This window comes from Somniosus microcephalus, chromosome 12, assembly GCF_052327205.1.
Source record: "Somniosus microcephalus isolate GS21.2 chromosome 12, FLI_Smic_1.0, whole genome shotgun sequence".
NCBI lineage: Eukaryota > Metazoa > Chordata > Chondrichthyes > Squaliformes > Somniosidae > Somniosus > Somniosus microcephalus.
In genome coordinates this window covers 94,521,406-94,536,896 of record NC_140998.1, presented here as the reverse complement: position 1 = coordinate 94,536,896, position 15,491 = coordinate 94,521,406, and positions in this window count along the sequence as shown.

Here is a 15,491-nt window from a genome sequence, read left to right as displayed (position 1 = left end):
ATTCACCTTGCTAAAAACATAATCAGAAATCCTTTCCTCCATCACGGTTCGATCATCCGAACCACTGCCTACCGTATCGCAACCTTGTTGCCGGTGTCCTGCCGTGGTCGCCATTTCTGTAGGGGGTTTTGCACAGGCGTGTTCGGGTCAGTCAGCTTTGCCTCTGACTGCCTTCTTTCAGCAGTTCGAATCGCTCACCCCCTGGGTTCTGGACACCGGACTTAGATACAGGCAGTGATACAAAGAAGACTCGAGTAGACAGGTGGTTGGATACAAACAAAACCAAGGTTTTATTGAAGAGGAAAACTTGATACAATCTTATGGAAAATTATTAGTGTACACTTCTACAGGCAAACATTACAAGAGAGTCATAATATTACTATACTTATACAGGGAATGGGGAACACACGGCACATCGAGGGTAAACAACTATCTTAACAATCCCCTTTTCCTAATCCCACCCCCTATACCTAACTAGGTTAAACTATGAGGGATCAGAATTCATGCTCACCAATCAAAAGGATTTGTTACACTCAAAATAGCGTTGGGTTCGGGGTTCTCACTTGTTGCTCTCTGGAGCCTGCCGTTGTCACGTGGGCTCCGGGTGCAGCAAGGGCGTTGTCCAGGTTCGAGTACCCCAAAGTTAAAGTCTCTGCTTGGGTACTTTACCTTGCAGGGATGGTCCTTTGTCGACAGCTTGAGTTTGCATGAAGATAGTCGCAGGTCGGCTGAGGCTGAAGGCCCGATGATTCGAAGCCTACCCTCAGTTGGCCTTCCCTCCGGTGGTCTTCCCTCCTCCTCCCCTCATCGCGTCCCGCTTCGCCTGGCCTGAATTGCCCGTGTTCGCCCGACCCGGTGTCGGGGCGAGTCCAGATAGAGTGGCATGGGCAAAGGCCAGGGGGTAAGCGTGGGATGGGGGAATAACGGCAGCCATGAGGATGAGGGGCCGAAGAGCCGGGGAGCGGCAGTACCAACACCAGCACAGCAGCAGAGCAGCAGGAGAGCAGAGCAGGAGTTCACCGATTGCTACCTGGGGGCCTTCAATTATACCTTCGTCGAAAAACCCTTATCTGCGCGCCAAATCAGGTTAGTTCTTTGTTTTAATTTTGGCGGGCTAGTTAAAATAATGGTAGCAATCTATACTGACGGTTTTTAGATGGCCGGTGTTTGCATCTACCGGCCCGATGATTGACTCGTATTGTCCTGAAAGTCCTTGATGGGCTTGTCCATCCTCAATGGATGTGCTTAATCTGTTTCCGATTATGTATGCAGACTGTTTGATGGCTTTAACTGTAGGCCTCATTAAATTTAGATCTGTCTCCAATTCAGTCTAATACATAATTCACAGTTCTGTCTGGGTCCCAAAACACAAAGTTCTTTCCACAGGAAACCTGCAGCCTTAGTTTCGATTTCCCCCAAACTGTCTGTGCTGCCGAATCCATTTTGGAGACCCGTAGGCTTTCTGCCATGAGGCACGGACGCCATCTCGGGTACCCTTTTTAATTCAAAAATGTCCATGCAGGGTCCCTTTTATCGATAATAACCTTCGGGGAGATGCACAAATTTTGCAAATCTTACAATTACCAATGCCCAGCACCTGCAGTGAAGGGAGAAATCTAAAGAAAGAAGGACTTGCATTTATATAGCACCTTTCACGACCACCGGACATCTCAAAGCGCAGAGTGTAGTCTCTGGTGTAATGTAGGAAACGTGGCAGCCAGTTTGCACACAGCAAGCTCCCACAAACAGCAGTGATAATGACCAGATAATCTGTTTTAGTGACATTGATTGCGAGATAAATATTGGCCAGGACACCAGGGATACATCCCCTGCTCTTCTTCAAAATAGTGCCATGGGATCGTTTACGTTCACCTGATAAAGCAGACGGGGTCTCAGTTTAACATCCAAAAGACGGCACTTCTGACAGTACAGCACGGCACTGGACTGTCAGACTAGATTTTTGTGCTCAAGTCCCTGGAGGGGGACTTAAACCCGCAACCTTCAGACACAGAGGCGAGAGTGCTACTCACTGAGCCACAGCTGATACTACTGGAAGAAGTAAGTGCCTGGTGAGCTTATAAAAAGGAAAAACTGCAATGCTGGATGGCTAAAATCAAAACAGAAAGTGCTGGAAACACACAGCAAAGACAGAGAAAAGACAGGTTATGACATTATGGGTGTGTACTCTATCTGTAGCTGAACTGTTTCAGTTGGTTTGCAAATACAGAAATCTCATTGCAATACATCATTGTGTTACTTGTGCATGATGATATAAATGGTGCATGACTCTTCTCTGTTTTCCTTATAAAGTTATGCCAAATACTTAGTTTTGATACAATTGAATAGTTCACTGGACCACGTCAAAGGGTGGTTAAGAGTCAACCACATGAGTGTGTGACTGAAGTCACATTTAGGACAGATCTGTTGTTCAATAAGCATCAATCCAAGAGGCCTTTTAAGCTTCCCAGGCACTGGGAGTTGGAAGACCAAAAATAAGTTTTTTTTAATCTATAGCAGAATAAAAACTTTAAGCACAATAGATTGAAAAGCCCTGAGACAAGTATAAATCCTTGTAGCACTGAGAACAAGAAGGACACCATGCATATTAACAGTGTCATTTTAGGCAGCATCCCAAGAATTTTCCAGACTAGGCCCAAACTGCAATAATTGTTGTTATATTTTATGAAGAATACATATGTAAAAGTGTCACTTAGGACAGGTAATCACCACTGGTTTTGAATTGACTCCTTTAAACTGCTTATTTCCCAAGAAAGAGAGTGACATCTGCAAGCAAGCTGAAATCATTCCATGAATCTTTATGATGAGTCATTGTTTATTCATGTAATGCTAGATACTTGAATGCAGTGTCTGGAAGTAGACCAGAACAATCAGAATGCTGTTTTGATTTTTCCTTCATGTTTTGAATAAACTATGAACACTCAAGATGACATTTTAGAAATCATTACACCCTCTACTTACAGTTTTTAATCTATAAAGATATAGGGACAGATTTTGTGGTAGAAATAATGGTAAGGCTAACAGTGCTCACTGTTATTCACGTTTGAATTGGACAGCAACTTTCAGCAATCACACATGCGTAGTTAAATGTAGAAATTAGGAAGTTGCTGTCTGAGATGCCCTCCTCCTCCAGAAGCTAGGTAACGGTATCTAGCCGAGAGACTCGCCATTGAAATGCATGAAACAGTGTGAAGTTGCGGTACTTACCCTCCAGGTACCCATTAAACTCACCAGAAAATGTTAAGGCTTGTCCATTACAGTATAAGTAAATTTTTAACGGTGTGATAAGTCTTAATTACAGCCAAACAACCTCTCTGGCACTGAAAATTACCTTTAACAACTGTGGAGTCTCATTCCTTCAGATTTTAATTATTGTTGGAGACTTATAAAAAAAGTAAATAATTTTTTAAACTATTTTTAAACGTTTTCTTTCGGTCTCATTTATCTCTCTTTCAATCCCATCTTTCTTCCCCTCTCTTTATTTTGCTTTCTGTACATGATTTGACATTGAATTAAATTCTAACTTATACTTGATGGTCGGTGGGGGGGGGGGGGCGGAAAGGCGGAAATCAGTTGCTGGGGGTGGGGGGTGGTGTCCGCTGGTTGCGAGGGGGGTCTGGTGGCCGAGGGGAGTTTCGGTGTCAGGGGAGAATTGGTGATGGGCAGGGGAGGGGGGGTGGAGATCAGTCGTCGGGTCTGGGGGTAAGTGGCCCATATTCTTTTATTGTGATGTTGGGAGGAGCACTCCTGACACTCATTGCTCCAGATTCAGGTAATTATGGGGGCCTTCCTGCCGGTTAGCACCGGCTGAGTGAGTTCAGCACATAACAAAGGAAGTGCTGGGCAATCGAAAATCAAAACGAAATCTTGCAGGACGCGCGGGACCGTAATTTATAAAAATTATTTCCATCTTTGAATGTTCCCGATGTGTGCTCCTGGTGCCAAAGCAACCACCTTATCCAACGTGGTGGGCAGTGTACTTCCAGCTGGAAATTTGTGCATGCTTCCTGCCCACCATATTGGAGGCTTAGGAAACCATTTAAGCACTCATAATGCAGACATGTGTGGCCGAATTTCTAGGCCAGAGTGCCATGCCACTTACTTTCTGCCACTGCCGTTGTTACTAACTGAACTGGACAGATAGTATAATGTGTACACAAAGGCATGCTCACACCAAGTAACCAGCCTATAACAGAACAGTAGGACGTGGCAGAGCACCTCTGGAGAAAAAGCAAAGCTGCAGAACTGGATCAGTCAATCAGAAATAAGAACTGCATTCCTTGCTACTGTGTTTCTCATTTTCAGATAACAAAATGTACAAGAAGATTTGGACAAGTTGACTGTATAAGTGTATGAGCATATGGGAGTGCACAGAGTGTATGAGAGTCATGTTCCTGAATCTCCACTGTGCAGAGTGTGTGAATGTCTGATCCAGAATCTTTCCAGTAGAAATTGCCCTGGGAATTAATGGGTTACTTTTCTTGGGCCTGCACGCTGGCGTACTGTATTTTTGGGTCATATCAGTAATATCGGTAAAATACAGGTCGAATTACATGCCTGTTAAGTTCAATTTTCCTTCCATTAATTTAAATGGAGGAAATTATGTGGGTTCCTTTATAAGAACATAAGAACATAAGAAATAGGAGCAGGAGTAGGCCAATCGGCCCCTCGAGCCTGCTCCGCCATTCAATAAGATCATGGCTGATCTGATCCTAACCGCCAATCCACTATCACAGAACCATCTCCTGAATCTAACAGAATTAGACACACGAAATAGGAGCAGGATCAGGCTACACGGCCCCTGGGCCCGCTCCGCTACCCACAGGGCCATGACCGATCCGAACCTAGACTCATGTCCAAATTCCTGCCTGCTCCCCGTAACCCTTAATTCCCTTTACTTCTAGGAAACTGTCTATTTCTGTTTTAAATTTATGTAATGATGTAGCTTCTACAGCTTTTTGGGGCAGCATATTCCATGGACCTACCACCCTCTGAGTGAAGTAGTTCCTACTCATCTCAGTTTTGAAAGAGCAGCCCCTTATTCTAAGACTATGCCCCCTAGTTCTAGTTTCACCCATCATCGGGAACATCCTCCCCACATCCACCCGATCCAACCCCTTCACAATCTTATATGTTTCAATAAGATCGCCTCTCATTCTTCTGAACTCCAATGAGTAGAGTCCCAATCTACTCAACCTCTCCTCATATGTCCATCCCCTCATCCCCGGGATTAACTGAGTGAACCTTCTTTGTACTGACTCGAGAGCAAGTATGTCCTTTCTTAAGTATGGACACCAAAACTGTACGCAGTATTCCAGGTGCGGTCTCACCAATACCTTGTACAACTGAAGCAATACCTCCCTATTTTTATATTCTATCCCCCTAGCAATGAAAGCCAACATTCCATTGGCCTTCTTAATCACTTGCTGCACCTGCATACTAACCTTTTGAGTTTTGTGCACCAGGACCCCCAGATCCCTTTGTACTTCAGTACTTTCCAGTTTCTTGCCATTAAGATAATAACTTGCTCTACTATTTTTCCTGCCAAAGTGCATAACCTCACACTTTCCAGTATTGTTAATAGGCATTTACTCTGACCTACTCAATTTACCAATACTCACCACACCCAGACAACTCTGAGATAGACCCAGGGAAATCTCCGCTTAAAGGTTTGATGCCTTAGCAGCCTTGCTAATGGTATTGTACCTGTTCACATGACAAATAACCAAGACATTTGCTTTTGATTTGATCTGTGTTTAGCTATTATTTTTTGATGAGTTGATCTATTCCAGGCTCAGCGTGTTTCCTTTAAGATGCCCAGTTATGTACTTCATTCGGAATATGATTAGATTCATAGAATCATAGAATGGTCACAGCACAGTAGGAGGCTGTTCAGCCCGTCGAGCCCGTGCCGGCTCTCTGCAAGAGCACTTCAGCTAATCCCAATCCCCAGCCCTTTCTCTGTAGTCCTTCAAATTAATTCAGTTACTTTCACTCAGACTCCAACTGAATGTGGGTAATGTTTGTAAGTGAACTGTGAGCAGGCTCGCTATCCAGGCCTACTTGTCTCATTGGCCCAGGACACCTAAAATAAGGGCCCCACAAATTTAACAATGGGACCAATGCCTGCTCAAAGCGGGCGCAGGCCGTCCAACTGATAAATTGGTATGCTTTGCGCTTGAAGGACTGATTCCCATTTCAAACTCTAGGCCTCACGCCTTCAAATTGGGGCGAGCCTTCCTCTCGGTCCAGCTTACAATTCAGGCTATTATATACTGTGCACCAAAAAAAAAAATTGCGAATCTTACAATTTCATAAATAACGAAGGCATAATCTGATTTAATCTGCAATTAAAAAAAACAGTCTGAATGCTTTGGAATCATCAATCTATCTGCTGTAATCTATCTCCGAGCTCATCCGCTGTATATCATCTCAAGGATCCCAATGTCTTTAATAGTAAACTCACTGCCTTTACCACTGCAAAGTTATTAAACTCCTAAAGCATGTGCACGACTCAGTCCATTGAGCCTTCTGTGATTGACAATTGGAGTGCATCCTCCTGCTGGATGAGCAACATCTCTTTAAACGGGAGAGCATCAACTCTTTTACTCCTGAGCCAGCCCATTTTTCTGCAAATGCAGCCTTGCAGATAAATCCTCATTTTCTGCATTGTTGTGGGGCCATTACATGAAAATGTTGTCACTCTACAACTGGATTATAAAACTTTGAATCAATTATACATAGGAATACATAGGATATACGGCACAGAAACAGGCCATTCGGCCCAACCAGTCCATGCCAGTGTTTATGCTCCACTCGAGCCTCCTCCCGTCTTTCCTCATCTAAATCTATCAGCATAACCCTTTATTCCCTTCTCCCTCGTACGTTTGTCCAACCTCCCCTTAAATGCATCTATACTATTTGCTTCAACCACGCCCTGTGGTAGCAAGTTCCACATTCTCACCACTCTTTGAGTAAAGAAGTTTCTTCTGAATTTCCTGTTGGATTTCTTGGTGACTATCTTATATTGATGGCCTCTAGTTATGCTCTTCCCCACAAGTGAAAACATTCTCTCTCTATCCACTCTATCAACAATTTTCATAATTTTAAAGACCTCTATTAGGCCACCCCTCAGCCTCCTTTTTTCAAGAGAAAAGAGACCCAGCCTGTTCATCCTTTGCTGATATGTATACTCTCGCATTTCTGGTATCATCCTTGTAAATCTTCTCTGCACCCTCTCCAGTGCCTCTATATCCTTTTTATAATATGGTGACCAGAACTGTATGCAGTACTCTAAGTGTGGTCTAACCAAGGTTCGATACAGGCTTAGCATAACTTCCCTACTTTTCAATTCTACACCTCTAGAAATAAACCCCAGTGCTTGGTTTGTTTTTTTTATGGTCTTGTTAACCTGTGTCACAACTTTTAGTGATTTTTGTATTTGTACTCTGAGATCCCTTTGTTCCTCTACCCCACCTAGACTCGCACCCTCCAAGTGGTTATTAATATACCTGTACTGGTCTCACTAGATGTAACTCCTATCCAGTTATCCAGTCAGCTAAACATTCATTCAAATAACTCCTCGAGAAGCAGGGTGCTGTTTTGAAGCTTACTTGAATAAAAGTGTGAAACTGTATACAAAGACAGTGTTTGTTTTGGACACAGAGCTAAGTACTATACATTAGATGTTACATAAGATGCAAAAATATGTTTATGAAAACAGAATAGACTGCTTAACACAGATAAATAGGTAACTGTATAAGTAAATAACACTGAAGCTAACCCTTAGTAGCTAGCAGCTAATACACTTCTTATTGACAAAGTATTGTCAAAATACTATACCAACAAGGTTGTTATTATGTTACCAAACAAGGATACTCACAGACATTGCATCTTGCCTAGCGTAAAAGGAAGGATGGAGGAGGATAGAAACCAAGCTGCCACACTTGGACCTTGTTCACAACTGAGAAAACACTTCCTCGAATACTACTTCCTATGCAGACAGGAAGAAGGTCAAATAACACACTGCTGTACAATAACTACCACTAGGGGAGCTACCTACATGTAACAAGTCCAGAACAATACCTATTAAGTGGTTATTTAGCTACTTGAGAATTGGGAAAGGAGGATTCATATAAGTGCACTGTGAGTGTCTATTACTCCTGCTATTGAGTTTCTATTTCAAGAATTTCAACACAGAAGAATCTCACGTAATTTAGTTATTGGGAGCTAAAATATACAAATGTAAGGTGATTTTTTTCTATTTTGGAAAAAAAAAGGAAAAGATATCCCCAAGCTTCTTCTTTGTGAAATAGACACAGAAAGGAATAAGTTAGAACAAAAAAATTAGAAAATAGAAAAATAGGACATAGAAGGAATAGGAAAGAAAGGAAAATAGGGAAAAATACAGAGTGAGTAGAGTCCTTAGTTTGTTTCAGTTTTTATTAAAATTATATTTTGGATGTTTATATTTAAATATGATAGACTAATATTATAGTCATAAAGTTACTTCTGACACTTGAGATTTATTTATTATTGCCGTAATAATGAATGAACTAAAAACATTCAAAACTTGTCAGCCCAGAAAGATAAGGGTTTCTCTGCACCTGACAGCAACTGAATGGTTAAATAATGGTGTTTTAGAAAAAATCTAGATGTAATAGTTAACTAAATACTGAAATGATTTTGTAGTATCAGGCAACCGTCCAGAGTGCTCCTTGCTTTGATTGCTCAGATGTGCTGTGTTAGCTGATTTAAGATGGAGTGCAGCTTGGCGTAGAGTGAACAACTTGGGAGTTTGGTAAGTGTGGGAGTTCGGTGAAGTGGGGAAAGGAGGTGCTGCTTTGCCTTGCTTTTCCTTTTCCTAACTTCTCCCGCAGAGCGGCAGTGGACTTGAGTGGGAGCAGGCCGAGGATAAAAGCAGCAGCAGACCTGCAATTACAGGAGAAAACTACAGAGTGATGTCACAGGTAAGGCAGGTAAGTGATTGGTAGTGACTGTGGGCTAAGTTTTAAGTTAACATATAGCTTATAACTAAATTTTAAAAACTAAACTTAATTTGATTAATTTAATAAACTAAATGAGGTAAATAATTTGATTAACACTAAATTAATTAATTAAATCAATAAATAAAATAATGGGAGAACAGGAGATGTATTGCTGCTGCAATATGTGGAAGCTTGTGGACATTTTGTCCAGGGCGACTACATCTGCGGTAAGTGTCTGTGGCTCGAGGAGCTTTGGCTCCGAGTTGAGGAGCTGGAGTCTGAACTGCAGACATTGCGAGATATCAGGGAGGGAGAAAGTTACCTGGACCTTTTGCTCCAGGAGGCAGCCACACTCCTTAGATTAAATACATTAGAATTGACACGTGGTCAGGGATAGGAGGGTGTGACCGCGAGTGAGGCAGGTATGGGGATCCAGGAGGTAGTATTGCAGGAGCCTCAGTCCCTGCACTTGTCCAATAGATTCAAGGTTCTTGCAACCCTTGTGGACGAGTATGGGGACTGTGGGGATGATGAGCAAACTGACCACAGCACCGTGGTACAGGAAGCCGTTCAAGTGGGGGGCGTAAAAAGGAAGGTGTTTGTAGTAGGCGACAGTATAGTTAGGGTGATAGGCACTGTTCTCTGCAGCCAGGGGCGTGAATCCCGAAGGCTGTGTTTCCTACTTGGTGCCAGGGTAAAGGACATCTCCTCCGGGTTGGAGAAGAACTTGGAATGGGAGGGGGAGGATCCAGTTGTCGTGGTCCACATAGGTGCCAACGACATAGGTGGGACTGAGAAAGAGATTCTGTTCAGAGAGTTTGAGCAGCTAGGGACTAAATTAAAAAGCAGAACCACAAAGGTAATAATCTCTGGGTTATTAACGTAGCCATGAGAAAATTGGCTTAGGGTCAATAGGATCAGGGAGATGAATGCGTGGCTCAAAGATTGGTGTGGGAGAAGTGGGTTTCAATTCATGGGGCACTGGCACCAGTACTGGGGAAAGACTACACCTGAACCATGCTGGGACCAGAGTTCTAGCGAATCGAATAACTAGGGAGGTAGATAGGGCTTTAAACTAAACTAGAGGGGGGAGGGTCCCGGTGGAGAGAAATCTAGAATGCTAAAGAGAAAAGACAAGGAAGCAGTGCAGGAAAGTGTTTGGGGTAAGGATAACCAGATTGTGGCAGGAAGGGACAGAGCGTACAAACAAAGGAGTGCACTAAGAAATAGGGTCCGAGTAAGAAAAAATGGTAAAACAAATAGGGCCATAGTACAAAAAAATGTTAAGATGTCTAAAAATGTTAAAAAGACAAATCTAAAGGCACTGGGGTCGATTTTATCTCAGGTGCAGGGAATTGGCGGGTTCCCCGAATTTAGTGATTCCCACACGATTCCAAATGGGTCTATGAGATTGATGCAATTTTAACTCAATTGGCCAATTGATTTCCAGCGTGTGGGAAGCCTTGGCAATTGAGTATTTCCAGTCAGAAAGTCGCAGAATATGACATCATCATTGCAGGTGCTTTTAGGGCCCACAGCAAGCCTTGCTTCCTCTGCAGGCTTCCAACCTTCAACATTAAGATGGCACAGGAGCCTACAGGAGGAACGGCCAGCGGGAGGGCCAGATCTGCCCCCAAATTTGATGAGGCTTCACTACAGGCATTACTGGATGGTGTTGGGCCCACAGGGAGGTCCTCTTCCCTTCTTCAGGGAGAAAGAGGCCTCCCAGCCAGACCAAGGCTGTGTGGCTAGAGGAGGCAGGTCAAGTCAACTCCTTGGGGCTTACACAAAGAACGTGGTTGCAGTGCAGGAAAAGATTCCATGACCTTCTTCGCACTGGAAAAGTAAGTACTGTATGAAGTTTCCATCACCCTCAATCTGTTCCCCAATGCCTTTCCTCACCAGCACTCAGCTTTAGCAATCTCTTCCTGCACATCCCACTAGACACTCACATCCTTGCACCCTTAGCCATTCCCTCTCTCTCTATGCTTACAATCACAGAACTATTCCACCATGCAGCCCTCACACTCCCTCTCACTCTGATGCTTTGAACACAACTGACAACACACAGGGAGGGCCCTTGGTATTGCAACCTCACTCCATCTTTGTCTCCTTCTAAGAACATATGCTATGCAATCTCTGCACTCACTCCTTCATTCTCACTCAACCTCCACTTGTCTCCCTCATTGCAGGAAAAGAGAGCTCACAACAGGAGAGAGCGAGCCAGGACAGGAGGCGGAGGGCCGCCCTCATTAGCCCAGCTAACCCCCTGGGAGGAAGGCGTCCTGGAGATTGCCAGGGCTGACTGAGATGTGGACGTTGGGGAAGGACAGGCAGGAGCATCCCCGCAAGCTGGTGACAGAATAGTTTTCCATCTCACTCATTGGCATTGCATGAGTCGCTGATAATGATTCTGAAGCTATAACCGATGGGCTCCTGATCATCTGCAAAATGCAATGTGCATGTAACCTTGGCATCACATCTCTAACTCTTATGTTCATTAATAAATAGACATTCTTATTATGAACACAGCTAGCTTTTGCTAGACACTTTTATTGAGCACATGTGGAATAGGTACAGTATCTGTAGAGGCTTCCATCTTGACTGCTGCCTTGTGGGTAGCCTAGTGCCTCATGGGTAGTGTAGTCTTATACATACAGCTATATACAGCTCTACACAGCTCTATGGCTCCAGCTAGTGTCCACTATAGAATGACATGTTATTGATCATTACATCCCCCTTTCTTTGAGGTTTAACAAAATCAATATCAATCAACTTTCAAGAAAACAATAAAGATAATATCAGTAATGCTTTTGTTAGTGCTCTATAAACATAAACATTTTCAAAACAGTCAACACATTTTCAAAGCTTTACATTGTACTCAAAGATTAAGTCTATCAGGCTTTTTTACTTCACGTGTGGATCTTCTCAACACGGGTAAGTCTGATGTGTCTTCATGAGATTGTTCTGGCGGTGAATGACAAGATGCAGTTGCGGCATTGTCATCGGTCTGCTCTTGTACAGATCGAGGTCTCCTTGTAATCTTTGCTTGGAGAGGGTTTCAGTGTTTCCTTCACTCTTCATGCCATAACTCTCAATGTAGTCAATGCACTCTTGAAAAATTGCTGGCAGCTGGATCCCATCTTACAGCATAGTCCTCTCAGCAGCCTCGGCTAATGGAACACCAAAGAGTGGCCTGAGGGAAGAAGGAGTATCACCGGAACTGCTTCCTGCTCTGGTGCAGGCTTCTTCTTTTTCTTTTTCTCTTTCCACTGCTTAACAACATCTGCTGCGGTTATATCTTTGGACTTTTTCTCCTTGTGTTTTTCCTCTTTGTGCTTTTCTTCCTTTGGCTTCTCTTTGACCATAAAGTCTTTTTCTTAAAGGCTCTCTGCTTCATCACCTGAGTCATCTGGTCTGCTTATGGCACAGTTTATACGGTAGACTCTCTTGACCAGTTCTAAGTCTTCACAAGCTTTGTCACCTAGTGTCGAATCAAGTCTTTCAGCCACAACAGAAAACATGAGATGATGCACTTTGTCTTTGACTGTCACTTTAAGTCTGCATACACCTAAGCTATCTATTTTCTGTCCATTATAGCTCTTCAGTAGTACTGACTTTTTCTGTATTTTGGGCTTTTCTTTCATATTTTTTATGTCACTCATACTGATTAAGTTTGCTTTTGCCCCAGTGTCCAGTCTCAATGTAACTAATGCTCCATTTATCTGCAGTGGGATCATCCATTTGTCCACTTTTACTGCATTGACTTTATGTTCAGCATTGTCCATTTCTGAGGGCTGCACATTTTCTGTATCTTTTTTGATATCATCACATGACACCATTCCTACAAAAAATGTCTCACTTAAATCAGTGTCCTCAATCACATTAACTTGTTGCCCTTTCGTTGTTTTTACTTTTGAAAAGCATTGTTTGGCAAAGTGATTCTTTCCATTACACTTTGTGCACATTTTTCCAAACGCTGGGCATTGTTTTAACTGGTGTTTGTAACCACATTGTTTACAATTAAAAATTTCATCCTCCGATTGCTTTTCATTTCTGTTCTGCCCACGTTTCTTCCCCTTGTAGGACACAACACCGACAGCAGCATTATCACTCATTACAATCGCATCATTATTGATTTCACTGAAAGTCTTTGCGTGCTTTCGAGCTAGCTCGCTTGCTTGGCATATTTTCACCGCATTTTCCAAATTTAGTTCGGTTTCTCTCAACAGACGCTCCCTGACTTTTTTATCATGAATACCAAACACAATCTGGTCATGAATCATGGATGCTTTGAGCTCAGAGAAATTACATGTCTGTGCTTTCAGTTTCAGATCAGTTATAAAGCTATCAAAAGTCTCATTTTGTTGCTGTGTCCGAGAACGGAAGATGTATCTTTCATATGTCTCATTCTTTTTGGGAGAGCAATGTGCATCAATTTTTTTTAGCACATCTTCTAATTTTTCTCTGTTCTCCTCTGGATTAAATACAAATGTATTAAATACCTCTATCGCCTGTGGGCCTGCAACCGTAAGCAGCAACGCTATCTTCCTTGCGCCTGGCTTCGTACCGAATCTGATGGCTGCAATGTAGAGTTTGAATTGTTGTTTATGAGTCTGCCAATTGTAGTCGATGTTTCCTGTGAGTTTCAAACGCTCTGGTGGCTTCAAATTCTCCATGTTGCTTTTCACAATTTTCAGCAGATCTTCACCATCCTGGTACCATCTTATGTTCATTAATAAATAGAGATTCATATTATGAACACAGCAAGCTTTTGCTAGACACTTTTATTGAGCACATGTGGACTAGGTACAGTATCTGTAGAGGCTTCCATCTTGACTGCTGCCTTGTGGGTAGCCTAGTGCCTCATGGGTAGTGTAGTCTTATACATACAGCTATATATAGCTCTACACAGCTCTACGGCTCCACCTAGTGTCCACTATAGAATGACATGTTATTGATCATACATAACTTTTTCCTTGATTCCCCCACAGGACCATCGAGAGCTCCCGTCCCCACTGTGCAGGAGGAAGAGCCTGAGCAGCCAGACTCCTCAGAGGAATCTGCAACCTCTGAGGGCGCAGCGTCAGCAGAAATAAGCGCACCCAGCACCAGCGCAGACACTCACACCTTGGTGGGACCTTCGGGACATAGAGTAGAGTTGTCACCTGGTGTATCACAGCTCACAAGTGAGCATCAGCAGATTGTGGAGACAGGGACAGCAGTGGAGAGTCCTCGTCGGAGGGCGCAGGACTCTGCCAGCTCAGCTCAGCTGCATGTCGACCCTCTGCCTCTGGGTCCATCTGTAAGATCAGAGGTGATGGAACTCCATGCACAGATGCAGGAGTCTCTGGCAGGTTTTGTCTCCAGGGTCGTTGCGAGTCTGGAGCGAATGGAGTATTCCATAGCGAACATGAGCAGAGCCTTTGTGGAGTCAGTGGCGCATGAACGCAACAACATGGAAAAAATGGCTACCTACGTGGAAATGATTGCTGCCTCCATGGTAAGGCTGGCTATGGTAGAGGAGAGGAGGGCTACGGCCATGGAGGAGGTTAGTCGCCAGGTTATGGAAAACATGGAGAGTGTTCAGAATAGATTGACATCTCTTGAGGAGCGATGGGCATCTATTGAACAGAGAAACCAGACCTTCATGGAAGTCCTTCTGAGTAGGACTGCCATTGCAGATACAGGTCCCCATGGCCCCCCTGATGTGCAGCAAGCTGCTCTCAAGCCACTTGCAGGCACTGAGGGGGACCTGGCCCATGAGAGGGAGGTTGGTGGCAGACCTCAAGGAAGTGGGGGCTCCTCTTCAAGCACTCACAGTTCCATGCCACTTCCGCCGGAGTACACACCCAACGGAGATAGAGGTCTCAACCCCTGCACAGCTGCAGGAGCAGCAGACTGCTGGCGAGCCCTCACAGGCTCGCCATCCCAGAGGACGCCCGCCAAAGATGTTGAGACAGGAGCAGCAGGAAAGTGAGCAAGGGGCCTCCACATCTGCTGAAGCCACAGTGGAACCACTACGTAGGAGCACGCGTAAGAGGAAAATAAAGCACAAATAGTCACAAGGGTAGTCACTTGGGTGAAATGCTGTGTATTTTGTAAAAATGCCATCAGTTGTGTGTTTTTCATAAAAATTCTGATGGCAACTTCTGCAGTTGTGGCGTGTGTCATTTCGCAAATGGGGCTGGAGGTCCTCTAATGCCAAGAAGGGAAGGAAAAAAAGGCCTCCCATGCTTCTGGTAGATGCCTCAGTTGAGGAAGCGCTGAGTGAGGGTGGCGAGAGGGGTCTCGCAGGAGGTCAAACTGGAGAAGTGTGTGAGGCTCCAACCTTCCACAGGTGTGGTTAGGCCTGGTAAAAGTTGCCCCAGACCTGAGACAACAAAGTCCTGCCACCTGGAAATGATGACTGATCAAATATCCACTTTAATGTTGGACCTGCAGCTGATAGTCAGCAAGCCAATAGTGTTCACGTTAGGTTTCACA